A 24783-nucleotide genomic window follows, 5' to 3' on the forward strand; every position below is an offset into this window, starting at 1 on the left:
GGTATTGCGTATTGTGCGCAATACCCAGTATTGTGTGCAATTCTGGTCACCCAGTTACAGGAAGGATGTGAAGGCTTTGAAAAGGATGCAGAAGAGGTTTACCAGGATGCTGCCTAGATTAGAGGGTATGAGCTATAAAGGAGAGATTGGACAAACCTGGGTTGTTTTCCCTGGAGTATCGGAGGCTGAGGGGAGACCTGATAAAAGTTTACAAAATTACGGGAGGCATAGATAGGGTAAACAGTCAGAAGTAAAAATGTCAAGTACTAGAGGACACACATTTAAGGTAAGAGGGGAAAAGTTTAAAGGAGATGTGCAGGGCAAGTTTCTTTTTTTTTACACACAGAGAGTGGTGGGTACCTGGAATGGGCTGCCAGGGTTAGTGGTGGAAGCAGATATGACAGTGGTGTTTAAAAAGCTTTTAGATAGACACATGAATATGCAGAAAATATGGATCATATACAGGCAGAAGAGATTTAGTTTAATTTGTCATGTTCGGCACAGACATTGTGGGCCAAAGGGCCTGTTCTTGTAATATACTGTTTTGTGTTCTATGTTCTTAAACCAGTCAGTTCAGAAGGCTAAGGACCTAATATGGGTAAATGGGATTAATATAAATGGGCGCAATGGTCAGTGTGAATATGGTGGGCCGAAAGGCCTGTTTCTGTGCTGTACGCCTCCATGACTTGGCTTTTGATTCATTGCTGACACTCCTTATTCTTCCTGTAAAGAGAATTCTTGTGGACTGTCACATTGGCAATGAACAAGGAGGCACCACATCTGATACCCCAATTCCCCAGAATAACATTGACTGCTCCAACAAAACCCTCCACTGATCCTTGTGTCTGATGTTGATATTTGTGAGTTCCAGGGATCAAACCTCAAAAATCTAAGCTGACACACTCACAAGGAGAAGGGGGAGAGAGCAGCTTCCATCACAACCAACAGGAGGTGATGAGAGAGACCACAGGATCTGGGTGGTCTGCCAACCTATGGAGCAGATGCTGCCAGTCCCCAGTATTAGCCTACACTCACCACGCCAGCCAGGATACCATTCAGATCCAAGATCTCAGTGCTGAGAGGCCACACCACTCGCTTTGGCCCAACCAACACCAATCCTCACAGGAAGACTATGGGATGACTCTTTGCCGGGTTTGTGTCAGGTTCTCAGAACTCCGGTTCCCAGCATAGCAAAGAGGAAGGCAGGGGTTCAAACTAGGTTCCCAACACACAGCACTTTCAGCAACACATCGCTCCCTGTATATTGTGACGCTGACCCATTTCCAGCACTGATTCCATGAGCACTCTCATTCCTGAGATCACACCCTCAATGCTAAACAAGGTACCAGTGTTTGCCTCTATCAAATTTCCTGTCAACTTTCATTATTCCATCTCTTGCTCCTTCAGTCTAACCTAATAGCTAAAAGTACCTCATCCCTGGAAACAAATTCGCTGACGACATCACTGTTGTTGGACGAATCACAGGTGGTGATGAGTCAGTGTACAGGAGCGAGATAGGACACCTGGTTGAGTGGCACCACAACAACAACCTCTTGCTCAACATCAGTAAAACTAAAGAGCTGATTTTGACTTCAGGAAGGGGAAGGAGGGTGAACACGCGCCAGTCTACATTGGTGGATCAGTGGTGGAGAGGGTCAGCAGCTTTAAATTCCTGGGTGTTAACATGTTGGATGACCTGTCCTGGGCCCAGAACATAGATGCATTCACAAGGAAGGTGTGCCAGCATCTTTAGTTTCTTAGAACGTTAAGGAGGTTCGTCATGTCACTGAACACTCTAACAAACTTCTACAGATGTACTGTTGAAAGTATCCTGACTGGTCGCATCATAGTCTGGTACACACTTCGAATGCATAGGAATGCAAGAAGCAGCAAAGAGTAATGGACTCAGCCCAATACATCATGGGCACATCCCTCCCCACCATTGGAAGTAGCTACGTGAGGCACTGCCTCAAGAAGGTAACATCTGTCATTGAAGATCCCCATCATATGGGCCATGCCATTTTCTCGCAGCTACCATCAGGCAGAAGGTACAGAAGCCTGAATTTCCACACCACCAGGTTCAAGAACAGCTACTTCCCTTCAACCATTTGGTTTTTGAACCAACTGGCACAACACTAATCACTACCTCAGTATACTAACATGATGATCATTTTGACCATTTTGCACTGCAAATGGACTTTGTTTTATTTGTTCTAATTGTGTTCTTTCTTGTATAATTTTGTACAACTTATGATTTTCTTGTGAATGTTGTGTATCTGATGTTAAATTAATGTCTCCAACCGCAGTTGGAATAGGAGGCAGCCTAATACCACTTGTTCATGCTCGTTTACGTGCTTGTGGGTACCTGATGTACATGAAACACTCCAGGCATGCTTTGTGAAAGGTTTACCTTTAATACTTGGGAATATGCTATGGTGTTGGGTCATCAGGGCAGTTTTATGGTTATGCTATTGAACTAGTTCAAAGAACACCAACCAGATCAAATCCCATTGCAGTAAGGTGTGTGATGAAATTCAATAATTCACAAGATATCAGATTCTGGAAAAATTCCAACACCTCTGGGATGGGAAACCTGTCACTCCACTGAGCCTGCACTCCACTGTAGAGTCATAGAGGGCTACCATACAATGACCATCAACCACCTACTTTTATACTCGTTCTACACTAAACCAATTTTATTCTGCCCCCTATCCATTCCCATCAACTCCTCCCCAGATTCCCTCTCTCACCTACATACTAGGGTTGATTTACAGCAGTCAATTAACCCACCAACTTTCTCATCTCTGAGATATGGGAGGAAACCAGAGCACCCAGAGGAAGCCCATGCGGTTACAGGGAGAATGTGCAAACTCCACACAGACAGTGCCTGAGGTCAGGATTGAACCCGTGTCTCTGGGGCTATGAGGTAGTGGCTCTACCAGCTGCGCCACTCACCACCTCCACTGTAGTCCTGTGTTTGGCTTCAAGACATTGACTTTGTCCAAGTCCAATAACTTGGGGATGGGATACAGTTTATATTCCCTCAACACAAAGATTCTAACTGAGTGAAGATGATGAAATGATTCAGATAGGTATATTGGTTCAGAGTCCTGAAGAAGGGACCCGAAATATTAACTGCCTGCTTTTCTCCACAGATGTTGCCTGGCCTGCTGAGTTCCTCCAGCATCATAGTGTTTTTCATCTAGATTCCAGCATCTGCAGTCCTTTATTTCTCTAGGTTTATAGGAACTACTTCCACTCACTAGAGGAATCTAGAACCAGCACATTAACATAAAGTTAGAGCCAGGTCATTTGAGTTTCAGGGGATATTTCTTCACACAAAGGGCAATGGGAATCTGCCGCGTCTTCTCCCTGAGAATTGGATGGGCTGAGATTGTTCGGGACACATTTCAATTAAAATTTTGAATCGGAGACCGACCTACTTTTGTGAAGTGAGTATTAATAGATGGACCAGGATTAGCAGGCACTCATGATCTGATCAATGGAACAGATTCAACAGGCTGAATGGCCACCTCATGTTCCCATTACCAAAGGTGCAGAAATATCCAAAAGAAAACAGGTCAAAGTCCTACAGAGACGTTCTGTTCTTCCCTATTAAATGACAGACCAGTATTCCAGTGCACTGTGGCAAGCACCAACTGAGGGAGCAAGGACGGGGTGCCCACCTTCACATGTGCCTCAGTAACATTCATTTGGGTGACCACTGAAGAACCAGATTTGTTTTCATCAGGTACAATAAAACTCACAACAGATTCTGCAGAACGTAACTAATCCTGCTCTGTTTCTAACTGATATTATTTTAGTTAACCTTCCATCCTACTTACAATTCTGCAGCTCTTAAAAATGTCTACTAAATAATTATCACACTCTCTTTCCCAGTTTGCTCAAATGCCTCTTAACTAAAAATATCTCAAGCATATATCAGGAGAGCAAAATGAATAAAGCTGCATGATGTCCCAGTGAACACATCAAATGCATAACTTTTAATTCAGCTTAATAGGATCTATAATGGGTATCTTACGCTTTTAATTGTGTAGTCATAAAGAGATCCTTCCTGTTCAATTACAGAATTATTTCCACACTCTTTAGAATACAAGGACTGGATTTAATAGTGAAACCAACTCACTTCATTCTTTTCCTGTTCAATTTGCCACATAATAATTTTTCTTCATATTGCAATGGGTTTAAAGACCAGAGAAAAGACTCTAATGGGACCAAGATCCAGTATATTGGTGATTATTAACTGTAACAAGATATTAGTTCTGGGGCAAACCAGTTATTTTTTGAGAAGCGTACCATAATCACCAAACCAATGCTAAAGGCACCTAGTTAAACCATCCCCGACAAAACTGATCTGCCTGAAGAACACTGATGAAAGTCAAAAAAATACAGATGCTGGAAATCTGAAATAAAAACAGAAGTTCTGGAAACACTCAGCAGGTCAGGTGGCATCTGTGGAGAGAGAAATGGAGTAAACATCTCAGGTTGAAAACCCATTGTCGAAAGGGTCTATCACCCTCTTGCAGTACGTTTGTATTTTGTTTCCTTTTTCAAAGGTTTATTCAGTGATTACAGCATCACATCATTACAATACTTCAATAATCCATGATTCACACTATTTAGAGTCAATAGCTTCAAATTACAGCACAATCATCTCTATCCAGAACGCACTCAAGCCCGTGTCGTCCACCGGTTCCAGAAGGCCCCCAGTGTACCCATGGATACCGTATGCTCCTTCTCAGGGACACATGAGCATGGATGTATCCCCAGAAGAAGGGCAGGCAATCAGCTCAGGGAGAACCCTCAACTGCCCACCGCCTGGACCTGTGAAGGGCCACCTTGGCCAAGCCCAGGAGCAAACCAACCTGGAGATCCCTCGACTGACCCACCCCTCAGAATGTTCATATTGGTGCAAGTCCTCCAAACTATGGAACAAAAACAGAAAAAGCTGGAAAACCTCAGGTCAGGCAGCATCAATAGAGAGAGAAGCAGAATTAAAGTTTCGCCTGCGCGACCCTTCACGGGAACCCTGGAATTCGCTAAAATAGGGTGTAGGTGGATAAAGCTGAGGCTTCTGCTGAGGACTGAACATTCAGGGTTAGAGAGGAGAAGATCAGAAGGGATGCTGAAAGCATGACAGGGAGTGGAACTTGAGGGAGAGAAGGAGTTAGAGGGAGGGCGGGGGGAGAAGGGTCAGTAGGGGTGTTGAATCCAAGAGCTGTTGAAGTTTGTAATCTTTGACTTTAGAAAGGAAGGCAAAAAGCCATCTGTTGTAGCACCAAATGTGGCTGAGAATAAAATGGAATTGAGAGCCATGACACCTTTGAGACAGAGTTGCTATGGTCTCAGAGAGAATATGCAAATACCAAGCAACAGACCTTTGCACCCATCTGTACAGAGAAACTTGGACTGAAACACTAATATTAGAAAGAACATAGAACAGTACAGCACAGGAACAGGCCCTTCAGTCCATGATGTTGCGCCGAACTAATTAAGATCATGATGCCCAATTACACTAATCGCTGCTGCCTACACATTATCAATATCCCTCCATTCTCTGCATATTCATGTGCCTATCTAAGACTCTTAAACACCTTTATCGTATCTGCCTCCACCACCACCCCTGGCAGTGCCTCCCAGGCACCCACCACTCTTTGTAAAAAAAAACTTGCCCGCACATCTCCTTTGAACTTACCCCTCTCACCTTAAATGCATGCCCTCCAGTTTTAGACATTTTGACCCTTGGAAAATGACACCTGCTGACTATCTATGCATCTCATAATTTTATAAACTTCTATCAGGTCTCCCCTCAGCCTCTGCTGCTCCAGAGAGAACAACCCAAGTTTGTCCAACCATAGCTCATGCCCTCCAATCCAGGCAGCATCCTGGTAAACCTCTTCTGCACCCTCTCCAAAGCCTCCACATCCTTCCTACAATGGGGTGACCTGAATTGAATGCAATACTCCAGACATGGCCTAACCAGAGTTTTATAAAGCTGCAACGTAACTTCCAGACTCTTGAACTCAATGCCTTGACTAATAAAGGCCAATGTCTGGTACAGGATTACTCTGAAGCTGACAATAGTCTTAGATCCTCGCTCTTAAACTGCCTTTTGCTCATCAAGGCCAAGTGGGTTCAACAAAGAGTAATTTGAGAATTACTCAGGTAGACTACTGACTACATATTTTTATCTCCTGCAAAATGATCTGATCTGTTCAAACAACCACACCAAGCTTCCACACCTTGAGCTTCCAGTTTCACTCATCATTGCTAATGATGGCATGTTCATCTGAGATTACCTTCACAATATTTGTATTGGAAAATGATATCATACAAAATGCATGATCATGCTTGCAGTTATGACAAAGAGAACCATGTGCATCTGGAAGCATAACACTGCCCCAGGAGCACCACAGAAATGAATCAGTTATTGACTAATCCATGAAACTAAATCACTTCCCTTTAAGTAACTGAAACCTATTTAACTGTAAGTTTCAGAGAGCATTTCCTATAAAATATAGCACCATGTTGTTTTTAGAATTTCATGTAAATAGAACATGTTCTATCACAATTACTAATAGAATATAAAAGATTACATTAACAATTCTTGCCAGTCCAACATTTTATTCTTAACCCTGAATTATATTATATAGAATAAATTCTACCATGGCCTTACCTCAAGATGGTCAATTTTTAAAAATAGAATTAGGTTTCCTCTATCTGTGCAATGAAATCTGTGCAAGGTCTGAAGTAGATGCTGTCTGTTCTTTATGTATCAGAAGCCTATACAGAATGAAAATAACACTGCAGATTTTACTATTTTTAAACAACTTCCCATTCTAAAAGGAACTGTGAATCATCTTCTGAATTTTCTGTTACCCTACAGCACTTCTGCAATAAATAACAAAAGGAAGTGGTTTCACTTAATTTCTTGTCAATCTGTCAAAACACAATAAAAAACAAAAAGAGAAAGTTTGAACAGGAGTGACCTTTTTAAGAAGAGCAGACCAATAATGCAATAAAATTTTCAATATCACTTTTTAAACATGTTACTTATACAAACAGAATTATTTTCTATGTGCTGTGTATACATTTCTCTATCTCATCTTCTGTCCCACTGTTATAAGATTCTTGAATGGACCTCTTTTACAATAAAGATGAACTCTTGATCTCTCAATCTACCTCATCATGGCCCTTACACCTTATTTGTCTACCGGCACTACACTCTCTCTGTAACTGCGACACCATATTCTGCATTCTGTTATTGCTTTTCCCTTCGTACTACCTTGATGTACTTATGTTGGAAATGATCTGGAATGGCACACAAAACAAAGATTTTCACTGCATCTCGGTACGTGACAATAATAATAAACCAACCAATATCCTCTTGTTAAATCTTTTTGACTTCTTTTAACACAGTAACAACATCATGGGTAATTATTTCCACATCTGCACTGGATTTAATTTGCAGTAGGATCTTCAACTTATCCATACATGTGTGTTTTGCACAGGCAGAAAACTCATACTCAAAAACTCAGACATATAAAAGGCTTTCAAAAGTCAAACCTGTGATGAAGATGCAAGCAATAAAGGAGGCAATGTTACTGGGTGACACGTTAAAAAAAAAACAACTTTTTAATGTACAGTCAAGGTACAAAACATAAAACACATCAATAGGATTCATGTTTAAATCAGTGAAGCTTCCAATTAGATCTTCTCTGGAAGAATGCAGAACAATCCTGTATCAGACAACAGGGAGCATTGTATCAAGACTCACTTTGCCATGCTGGACGTAACATTCAGATTAATTTTTTGCCATATACAGCAGGGTGCAATGAAATTCCTTGCTTGCATGAAGCTCACAGAGTAAACAGTATATGTGGTAATAATAAATACCACAATAAATACAGCGATGAGCGCAAGACAACAGAATGGTGCAAAGCTTGTAAGTGCAATCTGAAATAGTGCAAAAAGAAATGCTCAAGTGACAATAACGGAATTAATAATGGAGAAACTATTCAGAGTCCGAGAACGTGGCAGCACCAACGGGAAGGGGATGTGAAAGAGGTGATTGGTTCAAAAGTCTGACAGCAGTTGGTAAGAAGCTGTTCTTGAGCCTGGTCATCCGGGCTTTCAAGCTCCTGTATCTTCTCCCAGAAGGTTGAAGAGAGAAAAGGGAATGGCCAGGGTGGCGGGCATCCTTGACGATATCATTAGCCTTCCTTAAGCAGTGCACTGTGAAGATGGACAGGATGGAAGGAAGTGACAAGCCTGTGATGGACTGGGCAGTGTTTACCACTCTCTTGGCCCAGAGCAGAGCAGTTGCCATACCAGGCTGAGATGCGACCTGTCAGGATACTTCCTATAGTGCCTCTGTAGAAATTCGAGAGAATCCTCGTGGACACACCGAATCTTCTCAGATGCCTCAGAAAGTACATGCGCTAATGTGCATTCTTGATCACCGCATCAGTATGGAGGAACCAGGGGAGGTTGTTAGTGATGTGAATGCCTAGGAACTTGAAGCTGTCAATCACCTCTACAGCAGTTCCGTTGATGAGGACATGGTTGTGCTCACTCCCCCACCAAGTTGCTAGTTACCCATTCAAAAATTGCAAAGTGCTGCTTGCTATTAATCATTACACAATATCGTTGACTGCCATGTAAGTTCACTAAGCATTGCTCAACAGACATTAAGGAAAGAATACCAACAATCACTAACTACAGAAAGCTATTGAGCTATTCTGGATAGTATCCCAGTGAGGTTCTAAATATAACACCAACTTGCACTTGGCCTTTAATAGATCCAAAGGTGCCTCAGAGGAATCAAACAAAAAGAGATTTTAGGGTGGGTGATTTTATTAAAGAGGTAGATTTTAATGAGTGCCTTGTAGGAAGAGAGGTAGAAAAGTGGGAATATGCAGGGAGGCAATTCCCATGCTTAGTGGCAGGGAAACTGAAGGTTCTGTTGCCAATAATGAAGAGATGAGAATAGGGAGAGTCCAGAATTAGAGTAGTACAGAGATGGTGGAGGGTTGGAGGAAGCTCCAGAAATAGCAACTGCTATGGTAAGGATTGAAAGGAGGATGAGGGAATGTAAACTGCAAACAGAGGGTGCACAGTGACACAGCTGGTAGAGCCGCTGCCTCACAACTCCAGAGACCCAAGGTTCAATCCTGACCTCGGGTACTGTCTGTGTGGAGTTTGCATGTTCTCTCTGTGACTGCCTGAGTTTCCTCCAGGTGCTCTGGTTTCCTCCCACATCCCAAAGACGGGCCAGTTGGTAGGTTAATTGGCTGCTGTAAATTGTCCCTTGTACTTAGTTGAGTGGTTGAATCTGGGGGGAGCTGATGGGAATGTGAGGAGAACGGGTTACATGGAATGGGGTTGTTCTATGATTCAGACTAGATTTTATTGGCTGAAATGGCATCCAACGTCATATGCAAAGAATGGCTCAGATCTCCCACTAAAAAGCCAGCAATCCAGCTACTTCACTCAAAGACTGAAGTCAGGAATTTCCATTCAGCTGCTCGCTGCAGAAAGGACCACGTTATCCACCATTAGATTCTCCATGGTGTCCTTTGGGGAAGGGCAAATTTCCACAGATTTCCTGTTGCCTACACTGGGAACTCTGCCCTGGGAGCATATGTTCAGTGAGAGAGTGCAAATCCAGCAACCTCAATCACTCAAAAGGAGCAGAACAAGAGCGAGGTAGAGACGCAAGAGACTGCAGATACTGGAATCCGGAGCAATAAACAAGATGCTGGAGGATTTCAGCAGGTCAGGCAGCATCCATGGAGGGAAATGGACAGTCGACATTTCGGGTCGAGACCCTTCATCTTTCCATTTCCCTCCACAGATACTGCCTGACCCGCTGAGTTCTTCCAGCATCTTGTTTGTTGCAGTGAGATAGAGAGGCAGGCATATTGAACTGAGTTGATTTAAGTGCATTTAATTGTGAAGTATTTTCCAATATTTTCTATTTTTTTTACTTTTTTGAAAATTTAAATAATTAAAAAACAATAGTTAATTTGAATAGTGTTTGAATGTTTATTAATGTCAGAGACATGCAAATATTTGACAGCTTCAACAGCAGGTTCAGCTTGAGGGGGTTCAGCCTAATTGGAAGTTAAGGCAATTAAGGGCAGGACTCACCACTTACGGTCCCTGCATTGCATTGAACTTTGTCAACCAGCTGGATACAGCTTATCTGGAAAAGTTCATGCCTGTTTTCAAGGTCTGGTGGGCAAGTGAGCAACACGCTTGGACCACTTGCTGTTTAACCAGGCCAACCTAATTAAAAATCAGACCAAACAAGACCTGGTCAACATTTTCAACCTAAACCATGTCTTCTCCAGTCCTTGGGGGTGAGAATGAAAACAAACCTCAGAGACACCAATGACTGGTCACAATCTAATAAATTTCTCAACTCAAACTGCATTTAAAATTAATACTATAGCAATGAGCATACAGGCAGAGCAATGAGCCTATGTACATGTACATAATTTTACTCTGAGTAGACATTGTGATCCTGTTGGTCAGGAGAATCAGGCAGCATCCTTGCTTTGTAACAATGTAACACTGACTGCAACACTCAGTCTGCAGAAGGAGACAGAAGACTCAACTTATAGATATAGGTTGTGTTCTATCTTGCAAATAAACCACCTCTTTTGATGTCTATACACCAACGCAGTTGTGAACGCAGCTGTTAAAAGTAGAAACAACTTGTTTATAGAACCAAAGTACACCTTGCTAGCTGCAACACTAACTTTACTTTTCTGTTAATTCTAATTTTTGTTAAAAGCAGAAGAGTTATATAATAGAATTTGCAGCAGCAGCCAAAATTAAGGGGCCTCCTTCCCCTTTGTTCATGGCATGTCTTGCAACAGATTTAACCATGCCAATATCTTTGCTTTGAAGTTGAGGAAGGACAAAGCTGTAAATCTAAAATCAACTCTCCATTTTGTCACAACAGATGAAAAACACATTTCTAGAAATTGTTTTCCTTTGTAATTAGCAAGATACTTTCAGCTGTTTTACTCTATGTTGAAGGTAGCAAGAACAAATAAATCTATTTAATCCACACTTAAAAAATCTTTGACAATAGCTAATCCTCTGATGGTACACTTTCAATTAGATGATGCCTCAGTGGAATACATGACAACCAGATAAAGCCAAGTGCCATCCTTTGGCATTGTACCTGTTAAGGGTGAGATGGTTGCATGATATATGGAAGATCCATTACTGGGAGATGGAAGAATAATGAGAGGAGAAGGTGCCAAGAGTGGCCAAGAGATGAAGAAGCTGGTTGAGCCGTGATTGTGGGAGTGATAGAGGGAAGTAATTTAGGGGAGCACTGCAGGAAGCAGGACAATAGATCATGTTGGTAAAGGGAGTGAGTAACATGAGGTGCCAAGATACAGACCTTGATAACTCCAAGGTGGTACTGATCTCTTTTCTGCCATACCATTTATTCTCCTCTCCCTGACTCCACACTTGCTTGAAACTTTCTTCAGCTCTAAACTTGTGCAGTTCTGACAAAGAGTCATATCATAAAGTTGTACAGCACGGAAACAGGCCCTTTGGCCCAGCTGGTCCATGTCCACCAAAATTCCCATCTAAGCTAGTCCCATTTGCCCATGTTTGGCCCATATTCCTCTAAATCTCTCCTATCCATGCATCTGTCCAAATGCCTTTTAAACATTGTTAATGTACCTGCCTCAACCTCTTCCTCTGGCAGTTCATTCCATATACAGACCACCCTCTAGGTGAGAAAGTTGCCCCTCAGGTTCCTATTAAATCTCTCCCCTCTCACCCTAAACCCATGTCCTCTAGTTCTTGATTCCCCAACCATGAGAAAAAGACTGCGCGTTATCCTTAAACCTTAACTCTTCTTGTACTGATGCTGCCTGATCTGTTGAGTGTTACATCTTCTGTTTTAATATCAGTGACATGCATTAATGTAGTGCTTTTTACATAATACAAATAGACCCTTCATAAGGAGCAATTAACCAACAAAGTTTGACACGGAGCTATTTAAGATACTAATGGACTAAAAGCTGAGTCAAAAATCTAGATTCTAAAGACCAATTTAAAAAGATGAGAAAGAGTTGGCGATGTTTAGGAAGGGAATTGCAGAGCTTGGGGCCTAGGCAGATGAATATATGACTTGTTAATTGGGTGGGGGAAGGGGATGCATTGAAGCAGGAATGCCTGACCTACTCCACATTCTTTAAACAGACCTCTGGTCTGAGACCATTGCTTACTCCTACACCAATTCAAGTTGGCCCCACTGGATCACTTACAGTTAAACACTAGTCAAATTAATTAAAAACTCAACTGAAATCGTAGCTGCGAGACAGAGATTGAGCAGGGAACGAGAAAAGGAACCCACCTCTTGTGTCTCTCATTTAAGAACAGCAACTAAAATGTTGCCAAAAAAAAGACATTTTATCTAAGTATAGAAGGCATGCAAAACAAAGTTCTTCACTATAGCTCAGTACATGTGACAATAATAAACCAATTACCAAGAAATTTATTGTAGGATTAAAATAAAATTGTTAAGAGCTTCCAAATCAGAAGAAGTAAGATACCGGCTCACAAAAAGCACGGGGGGGTGGGGGGGGGGGGGTGGAGGTGGCGGGGGGATGTGGTCAGGGGGACAGCAATTTGTCTAAGGTCATTTGTATAGTTCCTGGCTATTGGTTTAGCCATCACTGGTGAACATGATGGTACCTTTCAATTGATCCAAACACATGCAGATTCACCCTGAAGTGGTCTTCCATGAACTGTCTTTATTACTTTTGCTACTGAGGGGACCTCTGAACTTTAGATGGTGGTATTCCAAATCCAACTGCACATTCAGTGCCAATACAACAATATGCACAGGGTCTTAGTCCCGAGGTTACCGCACTAACATAATGGGTTCCGTTAATTTCACTGGATCTGAAACTGTGGAGGCAAGTACCAACAGCAGCCAATATTCTTTCGCATATTTAGCGCTAACGGGAAAGGGTGAATTTTTCCTTAAGGCTCATCCAAGCTCGAAGGAACAGAGACCAGGTAGTGTGTGAAGAAAACAAAATAAGCCTGGCACTAGATGCCAGAACACAATGAGCAACCCCATAGCTGAGATCTCTGGGAGTCCCGAGTCATGTACGAAAGTGCTTTGAGTAAACTTACTGTAATATTTACAATACTATTCTCCTACTAATTGCACAAGTGTTTATTGTCTAGGTTTGTTCAATCAAGGTGTTACAACAGTCTTTGCAGCTTCTGAGCCTTTGATGTACGGTGATAGATGTACAGTGGAGAACATTCTGACTGGTTGCATCACAGTCTGGTATGGAGGCTCCAATGCACAGGATCACAAGAGGCTGTAGTCTCATCCAGCTCCATCATGGACACAACCGTCCCCACCATCGAGGACATCTTCAAGAGGCGGTGCCTCAAGAAAGCAGTATCTTTCACTAAGGATCCTCACCATCCCGGACATGCCCTCTTCTCATTACTACCATCGGGGAGGTAGTACAGGAGCCTTAAGGTCTACATTCAATGATTCAGCTTCTTCCCCTCCGCCATCAGATTTCTGAACAGCCCGTGAACACTAGCTCATTATTCCTTTTTTTGCACTATTTATTTTTGTAATTTATAGTAATTTCATGTCTTTGCACTGTACTGCTGTTGCAAAACAACAAATTTCACATCATCACAGTCATAATAAATCTGATTTTGAATTATAATGGAAATGCTTAAGTGGATATTTTTCTCTTTATTCCAGAACTAGGAGGTTGCATTTCTCAGGCAGGGCTGGATGGGTAGCAGCTCATTTCATTGGATAACAGAAAAGTAATGGGTGATCTGACTGACATCCTTGAGGTTATAAAAGGGGTTTGATAGGGTAGGCATGGAGCAGGTGCTTTCACTGGAGGGGAGAAATCCTGGGTGGCATAGGGACAGCACAGTGGTGCAATACTTAGTGCTGCTACCTCACAGCTCCAGCGACACAGGTTCCATAAGACCATAAGATGTAGGAGCAGAATTAGGTCATTCAGTCCATTGAGTCTGTTCCACCATTCAATCACAGCTGATTTTTTCAACCCAATTGTCCCCCCCCCCCCTTCTCCCCTTAATCCCCTTACCAATCAAGAACCTATCAGTCTCTGCCTTAGATACACCCAATGACTGGGCCTCCACAGCCGTCTGTGGCAACGAATTCCACAGATTCACCACCCTCCGGCTGAAGAAATTCCTCCTCAGCTCAGTTTTAAAGGGATGTCCTTTTATTCTGAGGCTGCACCCTCAGACTCTAACCTCATTCGATCCTAACCTCAGGTGCTGTCTATGTGGAGCTCCCTATGACTGTGTGGGTTTCCATTGTGTGCTCTGCTTTCCATATCTATGTGGGTTGGTAGGTTAATTGACCACTGTAAATTGTTCCTGGTGCGTAGATAACCAGGAGAATCTCAGGGAGGTTGATGGGAAAGTGGAGAGAATAAAATGGGATTGATGTACAATTTGATGTTGTAATATCGATGTAATCACATAAAACTAGGAGCAGAAGCTGGACATTTGACCCCTCAAGCCTCTTCCACCATTGAACAAGATCATTGGCTGAATACGTATAGGTGATTACAACCTGCAGCCAATAGTTTCACAGACATAATTAATGGTGAATCAATCAGCTATCTTCACTGTACTGTAAGAAAATAAGCCCAAAATAAATATTATACAAGTGTATTTATTTCTGTACTGAATTGTTCACATCCATTTGTATCACCATATATGCTTATGTAGAAAGCTGTTGAGACACCATCTGTATTAAAGTTGATAAATCCTGCAGAACAAGCTAGCTTTGTCCATCTGTTTAGATCGGGTTGAAAGCCCAGTGGAAATGATACGAGTTGCATGAAATTAAGGCTGGAATTTTCTGAAACCAGGCAATATTCCTCATTGGACATAACAATTTCCTCAGAGTGCAGTAACATGATTGCTGCCATCCATTTTCAAAAATAACAGTGGAATGCACTTGCTGTACAGACTGCTAACTGATGCACCTTATTTTTAATTCATACCTGTCTGGTGCTCCAGACAGAAAAAGAAAAAAAATAGTCCAACATTTCCACTGGGATTTGCAGGATGTTCCAGTGAAGTACCTCCAAAGCGCATTCACCAGTGGAATGTGGGATTTTGTGTCCAGCAATCTCTTACAGACAACAATGATTAGTCGATCTGTTTCACTGATGTTGTTTAAGAGAATAAATATCACCGGGAAATCAGGATGACCTCTACTGCTTTAAAATAGTGCTGTGGAACCTTGTACTGTAGAACAAACTTTTGCTTAATGTCTCAACCAAAGAAGTTTTCCTTCACCTGTGATGTTACTAAGTTCCCTGACTGACATAGACAATATAATCTCATGCTTCTGACATCTTGGAAAGAATTGTTTTCATTGAGCACAAGTAGAGATACAAGGGTGGGGGCTGGGCTGGGCTGGGGTAATATTTTTCCATTTTACTCTACAATTCATACGAGGAGCCATGATTGTTTTGCAGCATGGAATTTAAATGTTTTAATGGCCAAAACCATCCTTACCTCCTTGCAAGGCTCACATTTGCCTTTTAGCAAATCTTCAAGGGGCAACTTCCTGAACAAAGCCAGTTCCAGCCTGTGTGATGGGGCACATTGGGCAGTGTAGGGTCCTCCTATTATAAATATTGTCATATACCAGGCTCTGTACAAGCCCCACCCACAGTACTCTGACAGTCAGCTAAATCCTGCCTCCGGGCTTAACCAACTGTCAAAGTTGTCATTAAACCCGAATGTTTCTGAAAATCTCCGAGAAACTTTATTGGAATTTGACACCAACCCCATAGAAAGACTTTAGGCTAGATAACCCAAAACTTTGTCAAGGAGATAGGGATTCAGGAGAATTTTAAAGGAGGGAAGAGGAAAGATGGACAGGTGTAGGGAAGCAGCTGAAGGCACAGTCAGCAATGATGGTGCAATTAAATTCAGGATCAGGCCAGAATTGGAGAGACACAGAGATGTTGTACCATTGTAGGGCTGGAGGAGGGTGAGACCAGGGAGATGTGAAAACAAGGATGAGAATTTAAAAACTGATGCATTTCTTAAATAGGAGCCAAGAACAATGACAGGGAAGATGGAAGGGACATGGAGGGGGCAGGGAATCCAGCACCAGAGCTAGCTGTGACTCAATTCTATAATATCTGTTCTTCACAAAAATCAATTAGAGCATTTATAGAAGTGTAAAATTCAAAATACCAGTATTTTCATAAAATATATTACATTAACATCTTAAAAAAATGTTAACTGCATTTATGAAGAAATATAACCTTCTCCTGACCCACTTTAATGCATCTTTTTTTAAAAATTTGAACAAATTTTGCAAGTAAGATAGGAGGCTTCATAATGGCTTGAAACACTGATGCTAGCAAGGGCAAGCATCTTAGGATCAATATTAACATCTGCCTTTATAAATGTGTAATGTAGATAGAGCAGCTTACCATTAACTGCTGTAAAAGTTGGGGCTTCTATAGAACTTACCTTTGAACCGCTATAGAAATTTACCTTTGAAAATCAGAGTAACTCATAATGCAAGTTGGAGCCCTGTAACCTAGTGCTTAATTCTGTGGATTGGTATAGAAGCTATAGATCTGGAGATAAGAGTTCAAATCCTACTACTGCAACCAGGGAATTTAACAAGCTTCGCTCTCTGAGTTGTTCTAACAAGCCATTCAGTTCAAGGGTAACTAGGAATGGGTAATACACACCAGCCTTGGTGACACCTACTCTGTTAACAAACAAAAAGATTTAAATGACACCATGCAGCTGACTTGTACATTAATGCACATTCTCAAATATACCCCGGCATTTCAGTAAAGTAAGTGAAAGGAATAAACTCATAACATCAATAAGATGTAGAGGTTTATTAAGGGGTGAAACTCCCACCAAGGAGCTAACATTTTTGGTGATTGGTAATTGGTTTATTATTGTCACATGTACTGAGGTACAGTCAGAAACTTTGTTTTGCATGCCATCCATACAGATAATTTCAAAACATAAGTACATTGGGGTAGTACAAGGGAAAAGCAATAACAGAATGCAGAATATAGTGTTACAGTTACAGAGGAAGTGCAATTCAGGTAGACAATAAGGTGCAATGCCATGACAAGGTAGACTGAGAGATCAAGAGTTAGTTATTATAAAAGAGGTCAGTTCAGAAGCCTTATAACAGTGGCATAGAAGTTGTACTTGAGCCTGGTGGTGTTTGTATCTTTTGCCTGATGGAAGGGGGGAGAATAGAGAATGACTAGGGTGAGGGGTCTTTGATTATGTTGGCTGCTTTCCCCAAGGACAATGGGAAATATGGGCAGAGTCCATGGAGGGGAGGCTGGTTTGTGTGAGGGACTGAGCTGTGTCCATAACTCTCTGCAATTTCTTGTGGTCTTGGGCAGAGCAGTTGCCGTACAAGCTGTGGATTCAGCCATAGAGTTATCTAGCATGGAAGCAGGTCCTTTGGCCCAATTTGTCCATGTCAACCAAGATGCCCATTTAAGTTAGTCACATTTGCCCATGTTTGACCCATATCCCTCTGAACTTTTCCTACCCATGTACCTGTCCAAATCTCTTTTAAACATTGTTGTTGTATCTGCCTCAAACTCCTCTGGCAGCTCACTCCCTATATGTACCATCCTCTGCATGAAAAAGTTGCCACATTTCTCTCTCAGGAAGCCCAGAGGTCCAGAGCTGGTCTTCTGCTGCGGGTTGCCTGGTAGACTCCTCATGGAGTCCAAATGAGCAGCATGAACTTCCACAGATTCCCCAGCTGACATTAGTATGAGAAAGAAGCACTGACGTAAAAGAACAGCCATGATCTTATTTAAAGGCAGGGCAGACATGAAGGACCAAACGGCCTAGTTCTGTTCCCGCTGCTTATGAAATCTGCCCACTGGTCAGACCTGAGCAAAATGAAACATAGAACAGTACACCACAGGAACAGGCCCTTTGGCCCATGATGTTGTGCTGAACTATTTAAACTAATGATGCTCAATTACATTAATCCCTTCTGCCTGCACAACATCCATATCCCTCCATTCTCTGCATATTCACGTGCCTATCTAAGAGCTTCTTAAATGCCTCTATCCTATCTGCCTCCACCACCACCCCTGGCAGTGTATTCCAGGCACCCACCACTCTTTTTTAAAAACCTTGCCCCACACATCTCCTTTGAAATTACCCCCTCTCATCTTAAATGCTTGCTCAAAAATTGCTTTGGGTCTAGTTCTGATGTCCTTTCCAGCATCTTCTGTTTTTATTTCAGACTTTTAGCATCTCCAGCTTTTGATTTTTGATGTGTAAGAGACGCTCCTTTTCCTTCACAACAATGCAAAAGGAAATATGTTCATTTCTTCACTGAGGCACAAGGTATGTCCTTGCTATGTGGTGTACAGTATCTGCATACAGCATGTCTGAATGACCTTCAGCTTAGGAGACACAAGAGACTGCAGATGCTGGAATCTGGAGCAACACACAAGTTGGAGAAACTCAGCAGACCAAGCAGTGTCTGAAGAGGGAAATGGATAGTGGACTTCAAGATGAAGGGTCTCGACCCAAAATGTTGACTGTCTATTTCCGTCGACAGATGCTGCCTGACTCATTGAGTTCCTCCAGCCTCTTGTTTGTTGATCTTCTTCAGCTCTCCATGAAACCACCAGTCACATGTGTCCTGCACCAGGAGTATCTTCAAGTGTAGTCTGCAGCCCAGAATTCTGCTGGGTCCTGCTCACAGCACCTCAGCCTGGCTCTCAGCAGCATGAGACCTCTCCCTTCTCAGATAGAAAGGCTGTGACAAACAGTGAAGCCCCAGCTCCCAGCTCGCTGGCTGCCAAGGCTTTTACTGAAGCTGAATGTGGAAACTTTGAAGTTCACAGATGTTCAAGAACTCCCAAGCAAGATTAAAAAATAAAAACTATTGTTTGTTAATTATCTTTTTATTAATTTGAAAAAGAAACAAAACCAATCAAACATATTGAAAGCAACTAAATTAAATTGAGTCAAATAAAAAGTGACCGGTGCTTTCAGGGTGAGTGAAAGTCATTTAGGCACACTGTATGCAGATGCTGAACACCACATACTGTAGCAAGGACATACCCATTGTGCCTCAGTGAAGAAGTGAAAATACGTCCTTTTGAATAGTTGTGAAGAAAATGAGTACTAACTATACAAAACGAAAATCAAAAGCTGCAGATGCTTAAAATCTGAAATAAAAACCGAAAATGTTGGAAGGTACATCAGAACAGGGCCCAAAGTAATTTTGTCACCTGGACAGCCTTGGTCTCCACCCCATCACAGATGTCTTCTCTGTTTGCTCCACCTCTTTCTCTCTTTGCAACTTAAAACATAAACAAAATTTAGGTGAACGACTTCACGAAAATATACAATGCACTCTCCACTATTCTGGTCTACAGTTTTATAAAAAGATAGAGACACTGGAGAAAGGGGAAGAAAAGCATCAGGTGCATGTACCTGGACTGAGATAGTATAGAGTCATAAGAGACTTTCAGCCCAACTTGTCCACGCCGACCAAGATGCCTAACTGAGCTATTCCCATTTGCCTCATTTGTCCCATATCCCTCCTTCCTATCCACATACCTGCCCAAATGTCTTTTAAACATTGTAATTGCATCCACCTCTACCAGTTCCTCTGGTGGCTCGTTCTGTATACCTGCCACCCTGTGTGTGACAAACTTGCCACACACGTCCCTGTAAATTTTTTCCCTCTCACATATATTTATTGTGAAATATTGAACAGGCTGGAGTGAGTGTGACCTGACTGAGTTCCTAACATGGTGAAAAAGTGGGCACAGAGAAGATGCTCCCATTTGTGGGGGACAGCAAAACCAAGTGCCACAAATACAAGAGAGTCCCCAGGAAATCTAATGGGAAATTCAGGAGAAGCTTTTGTATCCAGAATGGGAACTTGCTAGAGTGAGGAGTCATTGAGGCGAGCAGAATCTAAGGGGAAAGCTGGATTGGCAGACGAGGGAGAAAGGAATATAAGAAAATGTTCTTGGGATCTGATGTAGGGCAGGAGAGGATCTCAACAGCCATGGACCCAATCATTTAAATGGTCTATTTCTGTGGTGCAAAATCACAAAAGTGAGTGAGACACCCTCCTACCCATTGATTAAAAGTAGAGAAATATTCCTGTGACTGGAATTAAGGCAAATAGGATAAAATGAACCTCACAATGTTAACTTCTGTGTTAATGGTTGGTGCAGCAGACTGCTATTTCATACCTCTAAAAAAAAGGTATCTGAATGATTAGAGAACATAATGGAGGTGGCAATATAGGCATGAGGAATCATATTTATTACAGAATGTGCATAATATCTTTTCCTTTGTCTTCATGGTGACACCGTTCCAATAACCTCAAAAAAATATTCTTTGCAAATTATCTGCAATGCCACAGATACCAGCTTAAACATTACTGAAACTTCACCTAACTGATAAGATTGCTGTTGAAAAGATAATTAATGTTTCAAAGTTTCCTTTCACTTTCAAAATATGACACCTGCAGAGAAAGATGGCTCTTAATGCAAATCAGTGTGTGTGTGTGTGTGTGTGTGTGTGTGTGTGTGTGTGTGTGTGTGTGTGCGTGCGTGTGCTTGCATGAGAGAATGTGTGCATGTACTCTGATGAGTCAGAACATTGAGAGAATGTGTGTGGAAGTGTGTCTGTGAGAGGATCTGTGTCAGTCTGTGCACATTTGTACTTGTGTAAGGGTGTGTGTTTGTATTAGTGCAGGTGTGTGTACATTGCATCTGTATAATTGAGTGTTATGTATGTAAGAGTATGTCTGTGTGTATGTATTTGTAATTGAGTGTGAGCATGCATGTGATGGTGTGTACACATGTTAATATTTGCAGAAATGTCATTCAACAGAATTTAATGTCCTCTATTTGAAAACAGAATACCAATACCCCCATTGGCTTGTCAACCAGATGTGCAATATTCATTCCAAAAAATCACATCCTGGTTCCTTCTCTCGGGTCTCTTAGCTACAGGGCCGCATTATTATATAACCCCAAACAGTGGAGAAACTGATGCTTCAGATAATAAGATGGAGCAATCATGGTAATGTCAATAGAGGCAACCTCCTCTGCTTGGACCTGGATGGCTGGGCCGCACCCTTGCCTTCACGGTTGAAGATTAAGGGTTTGTGCCCTACAACAAAGGCTTGAGTTGTTACAGAACTATACTATTAAGGAAGTTGTAATCCAGAGTAGATATATTCCCATTTTTTTAAACTGGTTTTGTTTCACTGACTGCTGTTCCCATCTGCGTTAATATAGAGATAAAAGCAAACTTATGAGCATTACACATCAAATTACTTGAAGGACAGATACGGGAAGAGTGATAGTGGAATTAACTAGATTGCTTCTAAATTGCTGATCTAGACTTGATGGATCGAATGGCTTACTCCTTCTGTGCTACAAGCCTCTATGGTTCCATTATGCAGAATGCTCATCCAAGAACTATTCTTTAAGTTATTGTGAAACCGAGATAATGGTTGCTCTGTTTTTGCTGTATGACTGAACAGGCGGTTAGTTATGAACTGCATCACTGAGTGACAAACATGGGAAGTTACTGCCAATCCTGTCCAGTGTTAATCATCAACAGTCTCAGTAAGGGGCGGCATACAATGTAAAGCAACTGATGGAGATTGAAGAGCAACTTTTCCTCTCACACTGCCGCTCTGTGGAAGTGAGAATGATTTCCAGGAGATTACCAACAAAATTTTGTTTTTGAATGTTTGGTTTGACACAAAGTCAGCTTGGTGACTTCTATTTGATTCTCAGGACTTCTGTAACAGTTTGATAGAGACTCCCGTCTAACTTGCCTATTCTTTGTACAAGTACATGCCATTTGTACAAGTACATGCCATCTTGGATGAGCATTCTGCTCATCCAAGAACTATTCTTTATTAAGTTATTGTGAAACCGAGATACTGGTTGTTCTGTTCCATAAAAACAATTCAATGGACAACAGGCACTCAAAGCACACGGACTTAAAACTGACAGTGAGACAACCAGGCTCCAAATACCAAGTAGAAATTAGTAGTTATTTGTCAATCTAACATGAGTTCTTTCAGAAATAATTCAAAACTACGTGTAGAGGGTTTCTATTGAAGTTCTCATGACCCACTCAAAAAGGATGAATATAAATAACTGTAGACTGTTCAACTCTGCATGGAAAATCGAACACATTCCTCCCCTTCCCCCGTTCCATGCAGTAATGAATAAACTTTGGTAACCTACACTGAAATACATCCATTTATTTATGAACGAATATATTTATTTAAACCATCCAGGTCTTTTTCCTAGATACATACCCAAACATAAAATCCTCATTCTGAAAGTAGATCCTGACAGCCCATGCCATAAATAGAACAGATAGAAACCCTAATGTATCAACTAGCAACAAAAACAAGCATGAACAGCCAAGCCCTGATGTTAGAACACTGTGTACAAAACCTAACCTGTATTTACATGTCAACTTTCCTAATAAGAATTAGTTATTACTATTCCAATAGTTAAAGCTTTAAAACTCCCAGGAACTATACTGCCCTGAGGTGTGTGTGTGTGTGTGCCCACACACGTGCATGGTGCTGTATAATTGTGCACACATGTAGGTGTGTATGCGTGTTGCCAAGTGTTGCAGCTGAGTGTGTATGAGCTGTCTTGTGCACATGTATGTGTGTTCAGGTGTGTGGGTATTCACATGTGCCTATATACGTGTGTATTTTGTCTGTGTACATGTGTGCATGCATTAGTGTGTTCTGTATGTGTTGGCATGTGCCTCCATGTGTGAACACTGTTTTCTGTTACTTGCAAATCATTGAATAATCAGTCACCAAAAAACATTAAGTGCAAGCTAGGACAAATTGATTTACAGCTCAATTACAGACAACTTCTCCTTGCATCCAACAGAACTCAGCACCACTTTACTTCTTCCCCCCACCCTGTCTCCTCCCACCACCACTGAATGAAATGGAAGCTTAAATAACTGCAGAAGTTTAGAAAAGACAACGTTGTCTTTTATTTGTTTTTGCAATGCCAGACACCCACCAAATGCTTTCATGTGTATCCCAGAGTTCCTGTGGAGAAGCCATAGCTCAGCATCAACAAAAGAAGCTATGTTGAACCTGTGTAGGACGCTGGTTGGATTGCAACCCGGGTATTGATTCCCGTGGAGGGCTCCACACTGAAGGGCTGGAGGGTGCAGTGAATGGTACTGATGATGAATTACTGGATCTGCTGAGGCTGTTCTCTTTGGGGCAGGGAGCGATAAAAGGTGATCCCATCAAGTTGCCCAAGATCAGGAGGAGGCCATAAAGAGTAAATAAAGAGAAGCTCCTCCTACTGGTGGAAGACATGGGGAAGATTGGAGAAAGAACCAAAAGGTTACCCTGATGGAACCCCCTTTTAGATGGGGACTATCAGTAACCCAAAGTCTCTGCCTGAAGGCACGATGGATACCGATATAGCTGCGGCTTTCAAAAAGAAACGAGATAAGTCATATGATGCGCAGGGCGGTGGGGAATGGGAGGGGACTGACGCGATTGATTTTTACCGAAAGTCTGCACAAGTTCGATGGTTTATCATTCTTTTGCGGATGTGACTGGCAGTATTTGTCCCTTCCAAATCGCTCCAAGAACTGGGGAGTCCCACCCTAGGCTTGCTTCACCCGCGCAGAGGATGCCCGCTTCCCAAATTCATCTCCACCAAAGTCGGTGGAACAGAAGAGTGGAAAATGAACGTGACGCTACTTTCTTTAATAAAAGCGTGTTCAGCGCAAGTGAGCAAGGTCAAATTTTTATGAGTTTGACACAGCGACTCCAACTCCACACTTTATTCTATCTGGACAGCCTTCTGTAAACCAGAGGTGGCCAAAGACACACAGACCCGTCAAAGCAACAGCAGCAAAGCCGGGCCGAATTGAGGGACATGGGGTGCCCAGCCCGGGTAGAGAAAAGGATGATACAAGCAGTTGAATCTTCCTTTTTCTCCCTTCTCTCTCGCACACACACGCACGAAGCTCGCTCACTCTCTCAATTATTTTCCTTCACATCTGCCTCGCTATACTCACTGTGCGTCTCCTCCTCAAGGAATCTCCACCCGCTTTCTGCAAATCACTGCCTTTGCAACTAAAATAATTCACTCCACTAAATATGCAGTCGTCTCTGGAGAGAAACGAAACCTCTCTATGACAAATATACATATAGTCTTCGCCAACCAATCAGCCAGCTCCGAGCACTGTAATAAAAAATGCAACTTATGCGTATTATTCTGGCTATGCTTTCGTGTGTGTGTGTGTATAACATTTTAATTTATAATTTCATCTATAATGCCATCGAGCACAAAAAAGAATACCCCCCCCCCCCCCAACTTCCCCCGGTTCCAACTTACCGAGGTATCTTGTGTTGGAAGCGTTTATATCAATGTAGAAAAAATAAATAGGTCTTGAGTTCTGTTGACTTGAATTAACTTTGTAGATTATGTCCGTTGCTACCAGTATTATATATGTGAAGAAGAAAAGGTTACGAGTTGACTAATAACGTCTCGTATACTTTAATTTCTTGGATCGTATGCAAGACGCAGGGAAAAAAAGATTAATGGACTAACAAGATGGGGGGGGGGGGGGGGGGGGGGCGGCTGGTGGAGATAGGTTTGAAGCAAC

The 24783-nt window shown here is 42.0% G+C and overlaps 1 protein-coding gene across 3 annotated transcripts in view; it reads right to left on the reverse strand.

Moving 5' to 3' along the window:
- Positions 1–24297, reverse strand: part of znf516 (zinc finger protein 516) — a 114727-nt gene extending 90430 nt beyond the window's left edge. For 2 of the 3 annotated variants that reach the window (XM_052023255.1, XM_052023253.1), the window contains exons 1-2: positions 24193–24225; positions 6698–6804 (exon numbers count right to left, since the gene is read on the reverse strand). The gene's annotated coding sequence lies outside the window, so the exon portion shown is untranslated. Of the gene's footprint in view, positions 1–6697; positions 6805–24192 lie in introns of all 3 variants that reach the window. The other variant, XM_052023254.1, reaches the window with a different exon arrangement.
- Positions 24298–24783: the final 486 nt, after the last annotated feature.

This window comes from Pristis pectinata, chromosome 9 (genome assembly GCF_009764475.1).
Source record: "Pristis pectinata isolate sPriPec2 chromosome 9, sPriPec2.1.pri, whole genome shotgun sequence".
NCBI classification, from domain to species: Eukaryota; Metazoa; Chordata; class Chondrichthyes; order Rhinopristiformes; family Pristidae; genus Pristis; species Pristis pectinata.